At 40.1% G+C, this 17,948-nt stretch overlaps 1 long non-coding RNA gene across 1 annotated transcript; it reads right to left on the minus strand.

Annotated features, from left to right (window-relative positions):
- Nucleotides 1-7,472: 7,472 nt before the first annotated feature.
- LOC134947621 (uncharacterized) lies at nucleotides 7,473-14,712 on the minus strand. Its single transcript, XR_010182658.1, has 3 exons — nucleotides 14,659-14,712; nucleotides 14,093-14,163; nucleotides 7,473-7,680 (listed from the first exon to the last, which is right to left on the minus strand). It is a non-coding gene; the product is annotated as an uncharacterized LOC134947621 (long non-coding RNA).
- Nucleotides 14,713-17,948: the final 3,236 nt, after the last annotated feature.

A 17,948-nucleotide genomic window follows, 5' to 3' on the forward strand; every position in this document is an offset into this window, starting at 1 on the left:
TCCCACTACAGTATATGGATATGAGAAAGGATCAGAAATCATAAAGAATCTACAGAGGGTGCAACCTCTGCAATTGATACAAGCACCTTACAGTATTTTAACAACAGCAAATTATTAGGTATCATGGTAGAAGTCTTGCAAATTGGTCTCATCAATGGACCATTTACAGTAGATTTTGACCCATTTTAATTTGATACTAATCAGGTGAGGTGCTGTGCATATGTTTGTGAATGCTTGGTCACTTGTGATGAGTGGCCAATACTTTTTAATTGTCTTTTTGTGTAAGTTTGCAATGACATCATACCGCTATAATTAGGATATGTCTCAGGACACCTTTTTGTTTACCAGAAAACCAGCGTTGGGTCTTATCAAGCATAGCCCCTGTGTAGGAATATTGTTGATGTTCACATAAACTGTGATACATGCAGGTTCTCCTTCAATGTCAGAGAATGATGACCAGATGCCAATGAAAGTATTTTGCAATCAGTGGCTTTGTTGAACACTGTATTGGAAAATTGACCAATTTTGATTATCCGTAGACTTTTTACTGATGTTTAATATACTGTAGATCATAGAGGGATGCTAAGAAAGTTAAGTGGCTGCACCAAAATCATGAATGAATATATACATATATATATATATATATATATATATACACAACAGTAGAAGAACTGGCGCCAAGGGGTTGTATCAACTCCCACTTTTTAACCCTTAACTGGTTAACAATTTTTAAAGTACAGAAATAACATGTTCCATCATAAAACATTTATTAAAAACATATTCAAACTAGTACAGAAGAGACGTATTATTCCACAGTGAAAGCTGTATAATTCTTAGGGTTGAATACAAATGCGAGTGGGTCACAACAGTCTCCTCCTTCTCCTCAAAGTTGGTTCAGAGATAACGTCACAACACAGACAACCCAATGCGATTCGTCTTATACAAAAGACTTCATCAGGGGTACATCTATAAATGTAGAAGATCTTATCAGAACTTAATACAATATTCATAAAAACATATGAGGAACATATCGTTACAAAAAACTTCAAATATATCAGAGCAGACAGAGAAAGGTCAAAGAAGGAGAAAAAAAGGATTACATCTCGGGTCGTACCTCGAGTAACTGGAACGTATAGTATAATACGAAAAAGCTTGTTCATACGTGCAAGATGGAAATTCCAATATATCACTGAGGCTTTCTGATAAACAACCAGTGCGGCCTAATTGAGAAATATTGGTCTCATCACATTTACTTAATAATATTATTGTGCATAAAGTGGATAAATATAAAAGTTTCACCACACAAACCTTATGGTGAGACAACTTGTATAAAAGAAATTCGGAAACCCAGGTACTGAAAGGTCACTTAGATAGGAGACCTAATAAATTCATATCAGGGCAAATTAGTGAATGCATATCATTAAATAATTAGTTGATCAATGATATTAGTTCTAATTATGGATGATTAATGCATCATATACTAGGGCCTTGTCAAATTACAAAAAAAAGGCCCACCCCTATTAAACAAAACCCATATCCAGGGTATTTGGACCAAACAGAGTTATTAGTTAGAAATGCCCTTTTTCTTGCTATCAAAAACTTTAATAAATCAGACTACATCATGCAATAAAATATAATGAAGCAATACAATTAAAAGTGCAGATCTATAAATCCAGACCCTAAGAGCGCTGGAAAAAATGTCCTTAGACATTTATACATATGTACTCCACAATTTAAAAAAGAAATATAAATCAGTGCTTCCAAATGTTGAAAGCACTAGGATACAATGTTACAAATAACAGAGATTAAATATACATAGTAACATTTGTATATTTAGACAGAACTTTGTTTAGAGTAGTGCCACATTCTCTTACCTCCTATGGATCTGTAGTGGAAGCTCAGCACCTGTATAATGAAGCACTGAACTGGGTGCTAACCCTTATAAAGGGGAAGGGTAATAATGTCATCAAATAAACCAAATAGACAGAAAAATACTAATGATGATTATTATTGAAAACATACACAAATCTTTGTGGTTTTATTTATTAAAGTTGATTTATTTTAGGATATATTAATTGTTGAACAACATAGCATTGCCTCCGAAATATATCTTTATGATTTTGCTGGACTGTTTTTTAACTTATTGTATATGTACACAGGTGCATACACTTATATCATTACCTAACAGGTATTTAAAGCAGGTTTAGTAATACTACACTCATATGCTCCTGAGGAAGCTGGGGTACAACAACCCAGGGAAACACGTTGAGCCTTAAAGAATATATTTCATTTCATTGCGGACTCTCTATCATCACCTGTTGGACACTAAATGGACACCACACACCCTCCATCGGAAAGCTCCTAAAATATTTGCACAGTTTGAGGACATCCCTAGGGCACTTCCATCTTGGGACATTTTGCTGTGTGCTCACTTATTGGGGACTATATCTCATCGGGCAACGCCAGCCACTCATGTGCCTACAGGAGGAATCCGGAGAAGGTCCTAAGTCCATATGGTGAATATCACATGGAGTCAGATATGCAATGTACTGTAATTTATGATACCTGCTCAAAATCTTTTTAAACTATTATATACTAATTAAAAATATTTTTATTATATATTAACCATCTAGCATTGTCTAATAACCCATTTCTATACATTAACAGCACTGGTTATTTCTATACTATATACCACGTACCTAGAGTACACATAGGGGCCTCACAACCCCCTTTTTTTCCAGCTGGTTCACAAGACAGCGCACACACATTTTTTTCCATTTGTACTTGGTACACATCTTACTTACAATCTGGGAACAAACTCTATGGAGGTTAGACACCCCTAGCATCACTAGGCATGGGACAGCAGCACAGAGTATTTCAGGAGACAGCATAACTCCTGAATGCCTGGACCAATTTACAACAAACTTGGTACACATATGACTTACAATTAAATAAAGGGAAAAGAGGTCGCACAAGTCGTCTATTCTTTAGAATCGGCCCCCTTAAGTACTTCCTATTTCGTTTATATAACTAGTCTTTATTGGGGGGTGCTACCACCAAGATAGATTGATATATACATAAAAAAGAAAAACAAGATTGCCTCTATTGGTGCACACTACTTATAATAAAATATAACTTTTAATTTAAATTATTAAAAAACATTTGCGAAATATAGGATAAAATATAGAAGTGAAAAGATAAGGAAATTATTAAAATATATGTCTTCCTGCACACAGGGTGCCCGCAAACTATAAAGTCGGTATGCCTTCACAGTATCCAATTCTCTATGTGTTGTATTTATATTTATTAATAAATATTCTACAATTTTCAACCAATGTCCGTGTCTTATTCTTTGTTGCCCTTCTTGTTATTGATATGACAGATATATATGTTGTAGAATATATCTATGCTTGATCCCTATGAATGGGAATAACTATAGAAATCCCTAGTGGGTCAATCTCATTTGTTATACAGCAGCAGATCTGAACAGCCACACTATAGTATCCAATTCTCTATGTATTAACAGTTATTTGTATATTGTTTCTTGTTATTGATAAAACAAATATATATGTTGTAGATTATATCTATGCTTGATCCCTATAAATGGGAATCACTATAGAAATCCCTAGTGGGTCAATCTCATTTGTTATACAGCAGCAGATCTGAACAACCACACTATTTCCATATTATGTATCCCTCCTGATAGGTTATATATGTGGTGTGTATCTCATTAGAGTTCGTGTGTCTCATCAGCACAAATAACTATCTTAATATATGTTTTTGTTGGAATTCAGAATAAGATCTGTTTTTCATGTGGATTGCCAGTATATTCTACCTGGACCTGCCTATAAGGATATCTAAGTGTAATATACTGCTTGGAGTCTGTCACTGTTGTTGTGCCCTATATCCTCTTTGTTTATAACACTGTTGTATGGTCTTCCTATAAATCACATGTTACTATCCATGCTTCAATACTGTGACTGTATCATTAGAATTGATTTCCATTCACACAGATAAATGTTATTAAATATCGTTACACAGTGTCTCTGTTCTTCATATAGCAGCACAATTATGTTGTCTAGCTCTGACTCTGACTTTTCAATCTTATATCTATTTCAATGAGATTCATCAATATCAGCAATTATTGTATTATGTATTCTGGCAGTCTTAGTTTTTATCAATACAAACAGCTGTCTTGATATATATTCTGTTATGATTCAGAATATAATCTGTTCTTTATATATATAGCTCATGTGGACTGTCAGTATATATCTTTTTACGGTATTGTAAATCTGCCTGCAAGGCTAACTGTCCAGGTTTCAATACTGTGGTTATACCATTGATGTTAGTTTCCATCCACACATAAAACTGTTATTAAGTATCGTTACACAGTGTCTGTGTTCTTTTATTTAGCAACACAGTTATGCTGTCTGGCTATGACTCATATGCTGCTACAGATGTTTCAATATTGTATCTGTTTCCATGAGGTTCATTTCTATCGACAATAGTAGCTGTTCTAATATATATTCTATTCAGATTCGAAGTGTATATTTCATAGAGATTGCTAATATATTGCTTGTTTTAATAGGATATTCCACCTAGGTACTTAGCATAATGCGCTCCTCCTGCAAAATAAAGCTGTCTAATAGACATATATTCTCTGCATTTCAAGCACATTAGGTCACTGTGTACAGGGCTGCCTAGATCCACACTTTCTATCTGTATTATTATACCCTTCAGGGGGGTGTGTGATGTTTAGGAAAACATTTAAGTCATGACCACGTAATTTGGCTGTGATACACAAAGCTATTTATATACACTTTTACTATCTACATTATTGTTCTCTCTCGGGAGTGCATATACGGTAAATTTACTGCATCAGCATGGTTATACTGTGATATACAAGGCTATCTAATTACACATTTACTATCTAAATAATTATTCCCTCCCGGGAGTGCATATGAGGTGATTTCACTGCATCTGCATTTGCGTAATGGCGGACACCACGTGCGCAGGGAGGCCTGACGCACGTTTCGCAATCGCTTCTTCTGAGGCATACAGACTTTATAGTTTGCGGGCACCCCGTGTGCAGGAAGACATATATTTTAATAATTTCCTTATCTTTTCACTTCTATATTTTATCCTATATTTCGCAAATGTTTTTAATAATTTAAATTAAAAGTTATATTTCATTATAAGTAGTGTGCACCAATAGAGGCAATCTTGTTTTTCTTTTTTATGTATACACATATGACTTACAAGCTGGAAACAAACACTGTGGGGGTAAGACACCCCTAGCACCCCTAGGGGTGAGGCAGTAGCACAGAGTTTTTCAGCAGACAGCATAACTCTGGAATGCCTGGAGCAATTTAGACCAAACTTGCTACACATATGACTTACACTCTGGGAACAAACACTGTAGGGGTAACACACCACTAGCACCCCTAGGGGTGGGCCAGCAGCACATACTATATCAGGACATGCATGATATGTCAGTGATGATAGGGCTGCATGTGACAGGGCAAGTGACATGATGTGAGCAGGGGAATGCAGGTAGGACCAGCCCACACACAGAGAGTTATATAGTGGAAGTAGCATGGTCCCCCAGCAGCACAGAGTATATCAGGAGATACATAATGTGCTGCGCTATATAAGAAACTGTAAAAAAAATCGATAATTTCACAGGTGCACTGACATAATGTGAGGAGGGGAATGTAGGCAGCAGGAAGCCACATACTGAGAGTTGTATAGTGGGAAGACCAGGGTCCCTTAGGGGACCAAAAAGGGGACTGGATACTACACAAAGTGAGTCAGGGAAGCAAGATATGCCTATATACTAGATCTCCAACCAACGTTAATTAACAAACAACTATCGTTCTAATTTTCCATCCTCATCCCGTAGCGAAGCACAGGTATTCAGCTATCTACAATATTATTTATACTGTGTGTTTAATGTTTAAATTAATTTTTGTTAACAGACATTCTTAAAAGCTCGGGCAACACCGGGTACTCCAGTTAGTATATTAGTATATATATATATATATATATATATGGAGTAGAAGAAAAATGGCAGCGGCACTCCGTTTGAAATTATTGAAAAAAATGTATTTCAAATATAATACAACATCACAGTGGTCACATATAGAACCAACGTTTCGGGGTCCTTGGACCCCTTTGTCAAGGACCCCGAAACGTTGGTTCTATATGTGACCACTGTGATGTTGTATTATATTTGAAATACATTTTTTTCAATAATTTCAAACGGAGTGCCGCTGCCATTTTTCTTCTACTCCATGGATTATTTACTGCGGAGGGCACCCGGATTAATCTTATTGCATTGGGAGTGCCGGGCATAACAAAATTCTATATATATATATATATATATATATAAGTTGTTTATTATTATTGATATGCATTTGTATGCACAAATAACATTAACTGATGTGCATAAGTAATAGACCTAAAATGTAATATTGAAATATAACCCCTGTTTCCCCGAAGAGGTACTGTACCCAGTCTATTATTGTGTACTGCAAAGTCGAGATCTGGTGATCAGTCACATTTTTTGCCTGATAGATCGATGTTGGGTCATCCATTCTAAATGTACTGATCATTTTCTCAGCATAAACTAATCCACATGTACATTTTAGACTACAGATAATATGGTCTATCATGCAGTACATGTATAATGTAATTGGATAAAAAGTCTTCTTCCCAATACAGTATGTGGATATGAGAAAGGATCAGAAATCATAAAGAATCTACAGAGGGTGCAACCTCTGCAATTGATACAAGCACCTTACAGTATTTGAACAACAGCAAATTATTAGGTATCATGGTAGAAGTCTTGCAAATTGGTCTCATCAATGGACCATTTACAGTAGATTTTGACCCATTTTAATTTGATACTAATCAGGTGAGGTGCTGTGCATATGTTTGTGAATGCTTGGTCACTTGTGATGAGTGGCCAATACTTTTTAATTGTCTTTTTGTGTAAGTTTGCAATGACATCATACCACTATAATTAGGATATGTCTCAGGACACCTTTTTGTTTACCAGAAAACCAGCGTTGGGTCTTATCAAGCATAGCCCCTGTGTAGGAATATTGTTGATGTTCACATAAACTGTGATACATGCAGGTTCTCCTTCAATGTCAGAGAATGATGACCAGATGCCAATGAAAGTATTTTGCAATCAGTGGATTTGTTGAACACTGTACTGGAAAATTTACCAATTTTGATTATCCGTAGACTTTTTACTGATGTTTAATATACTGTAAATCATAGAGGGATGCTAAGAAAGTTAAGTGGCTGCACCAAAATCATGAATGAATATATACATATATATATATATATATATATATATATACACAACAGTAGAAGAACTGGCGCCAAGGGGTTGTATCAACTCCCACTTTTTAACCCTTAACTGGTTAACAATTTTTAAAGTACAGAAATAACATGTTCCATCATAAAACATTTATTAAAAACATATTCAAACTAGTACAGAAGAGACGTATTATTCCACAGTGAAAGCTGTATAATTCTTAGGGTTGAATACAAATGCGAGTGGGTCACAACAGTCTCCTCCTTCTCCTCAAAGTTGGTTCAGAGATAACGTCACAACACAGACAACCCAATGCGATTCGTCTTATACAAAAGACTTCTTCAGGGGTACATCTATAAATGTAGAAGATCTTATCAGAACTTAATACAATATTCATAAAAACATATGAGGAACATATCGTTACAAAAAACTTCAAATATATCAGAGCAGACAGAGAAAGGTCAAAGAAGGAGAAAAAAAGGATTACATCTCGGGTCGTACCTCGAGTAACTGGAACGTATAGTATAATACGAAAAAGCTCGTTCATACGTGCAAGATGGAAATTCCAATATATCACAGAGGCTTTCTGATAAACTGTTATGCACACCAGTGCCTGCAGGAAAGTACTAGTGTCAGAACTGTTATGCACTCCAGTGTCTGCAGGAATGTACTGGTGTTTGAACTGTTATGCAAAACAAATGGACTCACAGACAAACTGGGGAATATGACATAACGTACACAGAAGGTGATAGGGTAACAAAATACACACACAGTGAACAGAGAAGCCCAGAGGCTAAGGAACTGGGTATCTCCCTTGTATTAGAACTGCTCAGATGTAAAAAGCAAGATGTTGTGTTTTAATACGTAGAGAACCCGAAATGCTGTTGCTAAGGGCAACAGCAAAACCCTAAAGGGTTACCAACGGGTGTGGCAGTAAACTCCTTGGTCAGAGATGGAATGATAGACACAAGGAGAGCCTCCACAATCCTGATTCTCACTTGCAGTGCACAGGTTTTAGCTTACTGCCACTAAACTGACCCCTGACACCTAGCACAGTGAGACAGGATTAGACAGGCAAGTGTTAGAATACAGCCGCAAACTTGCTAAGTTCACAGAGTAATAACAGAACCCCAGCAAGCTAAACGACTGACTCCAGTCTTACTGCTAGGTCTGGATTGGCAGAGTGTAATACCAAATCCCCAGGCCTATTTGCAGTAAGCAACAAACAAATACAAAGCTACACAGTACTGGCTAACTTTCATGAACTGACTAACCAACAGAGATTCAGCAGCATCTGCTTACCCTGAAAAGAGGCCTTATAAAGCAGGTGCTGTCCACGCCCCACTCAGACCTCACAGACTGTGAGCACAAAAACCAGCACCGGATCCCCTGCCGTGCACAGAGCCTATAACCACTGCACAGCAAAAGACCCGAACCGGAGTATCAGCTGTGCTCAGGTTACTCCACTAGCACTTGTCTCCCGGTTGCCATGACGACGTTGCAGCACAGGGCAGGAGACCCTAACAGTACCCCCCCTCTGACGAGGGGTCAAAGAACCCCTACCACCGGGTTTATCGGGAAACTGCGAGAAGAAAGAGCGTATCAGTCTGGGGGCATGAAGATCACAACTGCGCACCCACGACCGCTCCTCCGGGCCATACCCCTTCCAGTGCACCAAAAATGACAGCCGACCCCGAACCACCTTGGAGTCAAGAATCCTTTCAACAACAAACTCCCTCTGGGCACGTATCAGAAGAGGGGAAGGTCTTCCACTGGAAGAAGGATTACTAATCGCCCGTTTTAAAAGGGAACAATGAAATGTTTTATTGATACCCAAAGAACGGGGCAGATCTAACTGAAATGCCACCGGATTGATAACCCTGGTGATCTTATAAGGGCCGATGAACCGGGGCCCTAACTTATGAGATGGCTGTCTCAACTTCAAATTCTTGGTAGACAACCAGACGAAGTCTCCTAATTTGAAGCTGCAGGGTCTTTTCCGCTTATCAAAAACCCTTTTGGTCACTAATGACACAGACACAAGGGCTTTCTTCACTTTCCGCCAAATACCTCTAAGGACCGAAACCACAGAGGAACCACCAGGCGTGGAGTCCAGGGGGTCAAAAGAATTGGCCTTAGGATGATGCCCATACACACAAAGGAAGGGAGAGATCCCTGTAGCAGAGTGAGCCGCGTTGTTATAGGCAAACTCCGCCATGGACAGATGAGCAACCCAGTCAGTCTGACACTTGGAGACATAACACCTGAGGAACTGCTCCAAGGACTGGTTCACCCTTTCAGTCTGCCCATTAGACTGCGGATGGTAGCCTGACGACAAGCTGACAGAAATCTGGAGATCGGAACAAAATGCCCTCCAGAATTTGGCCACAAACTGGGATCCGCGGTCAGAGACCACATCAAGTGGCAACCCGTGGAGACGCACAACATGCAGCATAAATAATTCAGACAGGCGTCTGGCTGATGGCAGCCCAACCAGTGGAACGAAGTGCGCCATCTTCGAAAACCTGTCAACGACAACCCAGATGGCTGTCATCCCCGAGGATTTGGGCAAGTCCACCACAAAATCCATTGAAATGTGGGTCCATGGCTTAGATGGGATAGAGAGTGGATGTAATGGGCCAACAGGAACCCCTCTAGGAGTCTTATTTCGGGCACAGATGTCACATGCCCGAACCCACTGATCCACATCCTTAGCCACCAAGGGCCACCACACCGCCCTAGATAGCAACTCCCGAGTTCTGGCAATACCCGGGTGACCTGCCGACTTCTTGGCATGGAATTCCAGGAACACTCGCTGTCTTAACCTAGGAGGCACAAACAAAAGACCTACCGGAAGGTCTGGAGGAGCCTGCTCCTGTGCTCTAAGGACTAATGATAAGAGGTCCTGGGTAATGCCCACTTTAATACATGATGGGGAAACAATGGGCAACGGCTCCTCGGTGGTCTCCTGGATTGGAGCAAAACTCCGCGAGAGCGCATCAGCCTTGATGTTTTTTGACCCAGGGCGATATGTTATCAAAAAATTAAAGCGAGCAAAAAACAAAGCCCATCGTGCCTGCCTGGCATTGAGACGCTTCGCTGACTCTAAATATGCCAGATTCTTATGGTCAGTGAGAATTGAGACCACAAACTTAGCCCCCTCAAGCCAGTGTCTCCACTCCACGAGTGCATCCTTAATAGCCAACAATTCCCGGTTACCCACGTCATAATTCATCTCGGCAGGCGAAAATTTACGGGAAAAGTAAGCACAGGGATGAAGGCGATTATCAGACACTCCCATCTGAGAAAGCACTGCCCCAATACCCATCTCAGAGGCATCCACCTCCACCACAAAAGGACGCTCTGGATCTGGGTGTCGCAGCACCTTGGCCGAAACAAATGCCCTTTTGAGACGGGCAAAAGCCGCTTTAGCCTCACAAGACCAGTGAGCAACATCCGCCCCTTTCTTAGTGAGTGCCACCAAGGGCGCCACTATAGACGAAAATCCAGCGATAAATCGTCTATAAAAATTCGCAAAGCCCAGGAAACGCTGAAGCGCCTTCAAACTAGTGGGCTGCACCCAATCCAGGACTGCCTGTACCTTGGAACCCTCCATTTGGAAACCTTCTGGGGAGATAATATATCCTAGAAATGCGATTTGCTGAACTTCAAATTCGCACTTCTCCAGCTTCGCCCCAAGCCGGTGGTCTCTGAGTTTCTGGAGGACTAAGCGTACATGCTTCCGATGTTCCTCCAGGGAATGGGAGAAGATTAGGATGTCATCTAAGTATACAACTAAGAATCTATCCAAATATTCCCTGAGCACATCATTCATGAAATCCTGGAAGACTGCCGGGGCATTACAGAGCCCAAAAGGCATCACCAAATATTCATAATCCCCTGAGTGGGTATTAAAGGCAGTCTTCCATTCATCCCCCTCTCTTATTCGGATTAGATTGTACGCACCGCGTAGGTCAATCTTAGAAAAAATGGTGGCAGTACGAAGCTGGTCAAACAAGACCGAAATGAGAGGCAGTGGGTATGAGTTTTTAATCGTGATACGGTTCAATTCCCTGAAGTCGATGCAGGGTCGCAACGAACCGTCCTTTTTACCCACGAAGAAGAACCCCGACCCAACTGGAGACTGTGAAGGTCTGATAAATCCCTTAGCCAAGTTCTCCTGAATGTACTCTGCCATAGCCTGAGTCTCAGGACGTGACAGGGAGTACAACCTGCTCTTGGGAAGCATAGCATTTGGCAACAAATCAATGGCACAGTCATAGGGGCGATGGGGAGGTAGTACCTCTGCAACTTTTTTGGAGAACACGTCCGCAAAATCTGCATAACACCCTAGCAATCCTGGCAAACTTAGCTGCGAGAGCCTGACTGGAAGGCTCAAGCAACTCCTGAAACAATCAGTACCCCAACTAAGAATCTCCCCAGAGACCCAGTCAAATTGAGGATTGTGGGCCCTTAACCAGGGTAACCCCAACACCAATGGGGCAAAAGTACAGACAGTCACATAAAAGGACAATTTTTCAGAGTGTGTGGCTCCAATAAACAAAGAAATCTGGCTAGTGCAAGAGGTAATTTTACCTTGGGATAATGGTTCCCCGTTTAACCCACAAATCTCAATTTCCGATGCCAAGGGTACTAAGGGAACAGAGTGTTTTAGGGCGAATTGGCGGTCCATAAAAACCCCGTCGGCCCCACTGTCCACAAAGGCCTCAGTCTTGACAGTTTGACCGAGGATCTTCAAGGTCACCGGAATGATAAAAGTCTTCTTGGGAAATTCTGACTTCTTGCCTGACAGGATATTTCCCATCACCCTCAGGCCCTGAAGTTTTCCGGCTTTTCTGGGCATGATACTACCACATGACCTTTATTCCCACAGTACAAACACAACCCCTGCTGTCTCCTCCGCGTCTTCTCACGCGAGGAGAGGCAGGTAGCCCCAATCTGCATAGGCTCCTCAGAAAATTCCTCAGAGTCTGAGGTTCCCTTGGGAAGGAAGGAAATCTCAGTCTCCCTTTCAAGCCTACGCTCTCTCAGCCGTCTATCCACCCGGATGGATAACTGCATGAGCTGATCCAAGCTATCAGGCAAGGGATATTGTACCAGTTGGTCCTTTATCTGGTTAGAAAGACCTCTTCGGTACTGGTGTCTCAGGGCTGGGTCATTCCACTGGGTATCATGGGCCAACCTCCGAAACTCCGTACAGTAAACCTCAACTGGCCTTCGCCCTTGCTTAAGGATCGAAATCTGAGCCTCGGCTGAGGCCGTCTTGTCAGGGTCATCATACAACATGCCCAGTGCCGTAAAAAAAGCATCAACACTTTTAAGCGACGGACAGTCAGGCTGCAACCCATATGCCCAGACCTGTGGGTCTCCTTGTAGCAAGGAAATCACTATGCCCACCCGCTGAATCTCCGACCCAGAAGACTGAGGCCTAAGCCGGAAGTATAGCTTGCAGCTCTCCTTGAAACAAAAGAACTGCGAGCGATCTCCAGAAAAACGATCCGGGAGATTTACTTTCGGCTCCTTAACCCCTGCAGGTGCTGCTGCTGCGGGAGCTCCGCCAGCAGCCTGGGAGGTGTGCATTTTAATGGACAAATCATTAAATTGTCGAGTCAGGACCTGCACCTGATCGACCACCTGTTGCAACGTATTTTGAGGGGTATGCTCCATATTCCCACAAAATTTCAACAGGAGTATTAGGCTGCTGAATATGTTATGCACACCAGTGCCTGCAGGAAAGTACTAGTGTCAGAACTGTTATGCACTCCAGTGTCTGCAGGAATGTACTGGTGTTTGAACTGTTATGCAAAACAAATGGACTCACAGACAAACTGGGGAATATGACATAACGTACACAGAAGGTGATAGGGTAACAAAATACACACACAGTGAACAGAGAAGCCCAGAGGCTAAGGAACTGGGTATCTCCCTTGTATTAGAACTGCTCAGATGTAAAAAGCAAGATGTTGTGTTTTAATACGTAGAGAACCCGAAATGCTGTTGCTAAGGTCAACAGCAAAACCCTAAAGGGTTACCAACGGGTGTGGCAGTAAACTCCTTGGTCAGAGATGGAATGATAGACACAAGGAGAGCCTCCACAATCCTGATTCTCACTTGCAGTGCACAGGTTTTAGCTTACTGCCACTAAACTGACCCCTGACACCTAGCACAGTGAGACAGGATTAGACAGGCAAGTGTTAGAATACAGCCGCAAACTTGCTAAGTTCACAGAGTAATAACAGAACCCCAGCAAGCTAAACGACTGACTCCAGTCTTACTGCTAGGTCTGGATTGGCAGAGTGTAATACCAAATCCCCAGGCCTATTTGCAGTAAGCAACAAACAAATACAAAGCTACACAGTACTGGCTAACTTTCATGAACTGACTAACCAACAGAGATTCAGCAGCATCTGCTTACCCTGAAAAGAGGCCTTATAAAGCAGGTGCTGTCCACGCCCCACTCAGACCTCACAGACTGTGAGCACAAAAACAAGCACCGGATCCCCTGCCGTGCACAGAGCCTATAACCACTGCACAGCAAAAGACCCGAACCGGAGTATCAGCTGTGCTCAGGTTACTCCACTAGCACTTGTCTCCCGGTTGCCATGACGACGTGGCAGCACAGGGCAGGAGACCCTAACATAAACAACCAGTGCGGCCTAATTGAGAAATATTGGTCTCATTACATTTACTTAATAATATTATTGTGCATAAAGTGGATAAATATAAAAGTTTCACCACACATACCTTATGGTGAGACAACTTGTATAAAAGGAATTCCGAAACCCAGGTACTGAAAGGTCACTTAGATAGGAGACCTAATAAATTCATATCAGGGCAAATTAGTGAATGCATATCATTAAATAATTAGTTGATCAATGATATTAGTTCTAATTATGGATGATTAATGCATCATATACTAGGGCCTTGTCAAATTACAAAAAAAAGGCCCTCCCCTATTAAACAAAACCCATAGCCAGGGTATTTGGACCAAACAGAGTTATTAGTTAGAAATGCCCTTTTTCTGGCTATCAAAAACTTTAATAAATCAGACTACATCATGCAATAAAATATAATGAAGCAATACAATTAAAAGTGCAGATCTATAAATCCAGACCCTAAGAGCGCTGGAAAAAATGTTCTTAGACATTTATACATATGTACTCCACAATTTAAAAAAGAAATATAAATCAGTGCATCCAAATGTTGAAAGCACTAGGATACAATGTTACAAATAACAGAGATTAAATATACATAGTAACATTTGTATATTTAGACAGAACTTTGTTTAGAGTAGTGCCACATTCTCTTACCTCCTATGGATCTGTAGTGGAAGCTCAGCACCTGTATAATGAAGCACTGAACTGGGTGCTAACCCTTATAAAGGGGAAGGGTAATGATGTCATCAAATACCCTAATATGATTGGTGCAAAAATGAAAGACTTTTAGCCACTTGGTTACTAATAGTGCACACTTCTCAACCTATAGACTTTACTAAACCTAATATGTGAGTTAATTTACTCCAAAAATAACCACTCATAAATGAACCTTGTGTGAGAAAAACCCTTATTAATATATAACCCACAATGCATTGCAATAACCATCCCAGCCTGAGACTGCCTTTGTTGTAATTGACAGTCTGTTTGTCCAATCCTGGTGTAAATGGGGCGGATACTTCAACCTGTGCAACTATAAAGGAACATATGCACACATCCACACATAGTTTAGATTCATATTATAGGAAATATACTTTCCCCCAGTCACATCCATTACCTCCGATCGTTAAACCGAGCGGGCTTACAGGTTACATACGCCCGCTGTAGCCGGACCTTATGCGTTCTGGTGCCATCTTTATTATGCGTTCCATCCGGTGCTTCCTGACACCTAACCAGGTCACGTGTCTCGCTGCGCCAATGATACGGCTCTCCTCTAGCTGAGAAAGCCACAGAACTGGAAGGCTAAATACTTAGTAACCATTTACATACACTTTGATACACACTCGGGTTAAACACGAGCGGCATATCTTCTGATCTACATAGTCAGCGTGGACCGTAATCGCTCCTCAACCTTGTAGAATTGAGGAGAGAAATATTTCTTTATAAGTAAATAAAGCAAAACCTATGTGATGTAAATCTATAAATAGATGGAAAATCGCCTAACGTCCTAATTACAACCTGGACTAGGACAGTTAAAAGGTTATATACTAATAAGAGCCCATGTCATAGGGGACATATACCCTGCACATATCTCCCATAAAACAATTTATAATCATATAGTTTAGCATCTTCACTACTAGAAAACATATTATAGTGCCAATATAGAATTTATATAGAATGTTTGACGTGTCAAGGGGTTAAATTCACAAAAATTAGTGATTAGTGATTACTTATTAATGGTACACTCGTATAAATATATGACGGCCATATGAGTTAAAGCTGATATACAGACCTCTAACATATTTTATTTATGAAGTCAAACAGGAATCTATCAATTATTATATAGCTATCTAATTTCTATATACCTCCTTCACTGTGTTATGTCTAACAATAACAATACTCACAATTGTGAGTGTGAAACTATTATTAAATTAATATAATACCTCTAAATCTATAAAGTTAATCCCTTACCATATATAGTATACAATATAAATGAAGGACCCATAATGAACTTTTTACGCTACCTTCACTATAACACAATAAATGTGAATCTACTCGTATACTATACAAATTATTGACATACCTTCTATTTATATAAGTGACCTAAAAGATCCCTATAAACTATACTATATACAGTACCTAATGTACTGTGTAAACTATTGTGAACTATAATAAACTATATTCATATTTTCTGTTACGTGACAGTACCCCTAAAAGACATACTGAGCAGGAACCACTATGAACAAAGCTCCGCCTTTACAGTGATCATATATAACAAAAAACAAAAAGACAGTAATGAATAATATACATACAACAGACATTTTACTATATTAAATCTTAACCCTCACAACCTAACTACACTCTTTAGTAGTATAAAAGGAAGTATACATGATATTATGTTACATTAAAGGAAAGAATAGAGAAAAAAACAATCACTGGACAGGCGGGATAAATACATCATGGGCGGATCTATCTCCCTTAAAGGAAGGCTACCATATCAATACTCTCATTCAAACCATTCGGAATGAGGGTATTTAGAGTATAAATCCAAAAGGATTCCCTTTTGGTTAATTGCTTATCCCTATCACCTCCTCGCTTGTCCTCCTGTATATGTTCAATCACCGTAAATGTCAGGCCTTGAACATCTGAATCATGTTTCTCCTGAAAATGACGGGTGAGGCTATGATTCTGGACCTTATTTTTGATATTCAGCAAGTGTTCTTGTATCCTTGTTTTAAGACATCTCTTGGTTTTCCCTATATAAGACAACTTGCAACTGCACTTAATCTTGTACACCACATAAGTTGTATTGCAAGTAACCAATGACTTTAAGTGGTGTATTTTATTACCCTCATCTTTCCAGCAGAAGCCCTTCTTGTTGACTAAATGGCAGCAGTTACATTTGTAGCATGGGAAGAGGCCTTTCCTCTTCATAAGGGGGTGTCCATTAATATTATCCACATTCTGGTGGTTAGTTTGGAGTTGACTAGGCGCCAATAAGTTCTTCAGATTTTTCGATTTTCTAAAGACAATGTTGGGTCTATCCGGTAGGTGTGGTCCCAATACAGGATCTTTGAGAAGGAGATGACAGTGCCGATACAAAATACGCTTGATCTTAACATTTTCTTGGTTGTATTGCGTAATAAATGGTCTCTCCAACTGACGTTTACTATTGGTATGACGCTGCCTATCCAAAAGACTCTTCCTATCGATTTCAGAGGCTCAAAATTGATCTTTACATAGTTCTACCTCTTTATATCCCCTTTCAATGAACTGTTCCACTAGAATGGATGATTGTTCCCAATAACTGTCCAAACTATTACAGATTTTCCTCATTCGTTGGAACTGGGAGTTTGGGACAGTGGTCTTCCATCTCGGCAAATGGCAGCTGTCAGATGGTATGAAGCTGTTGGCGTCTGTTTCTTTGAAAAAGGTTTTCATATTCAGAATACCCTCAGCATCAATACTTAGAAGGACATCTAAATAATCAATGATCAATGGATATTGTTTGTATGTAAATATGAGATTAAAGGTATTATTCTGAAGTCCAGAGATGAACCCCTCTAGGGTATCTATCTCGCCTTCCCAAACAAAGATCAAGTCATCTATATATCTCTTATAGAATCTGATATTGGGACAACTAAATTCACCATCCAAGTATATGGCACCATTTTCCCAGTCACTCATGTAGATGTTAGCATATGATGGGGCAAACTTCGTCCCCATCGCAGTGCCTTGTTTGTGTTGATAACATTTTCCCTTGAATTCAAAGAAATTATGATTTAAGATTAACAAAATGCTCTCCAACAAGAATGCTCTTTCCTCTTCACTAACCAAACTATCTTTAGTCAGAATTTTATTGACTGCATCACTCCCTTTCACATGGGGGATGGAGGTATACAATGCTTGGACGTCAACAGTTACCAACCTGTATGTGGGCTGCCATT

Source organism: Pseudophryne corroboree, chromosome 8 (genome assembly GCF_028390025.1).
Source record: "Pseudophryne corroboree isolate aPseCor3 chromosome 8, aPseCor3.hap2, whole genome shotgun sequence".
NCBI lineage: Eukaryota > Metazoa > Chordata > Amphibia > Anura > Myobatrachidae > Pseudophryne > Pseudophryne corroboree.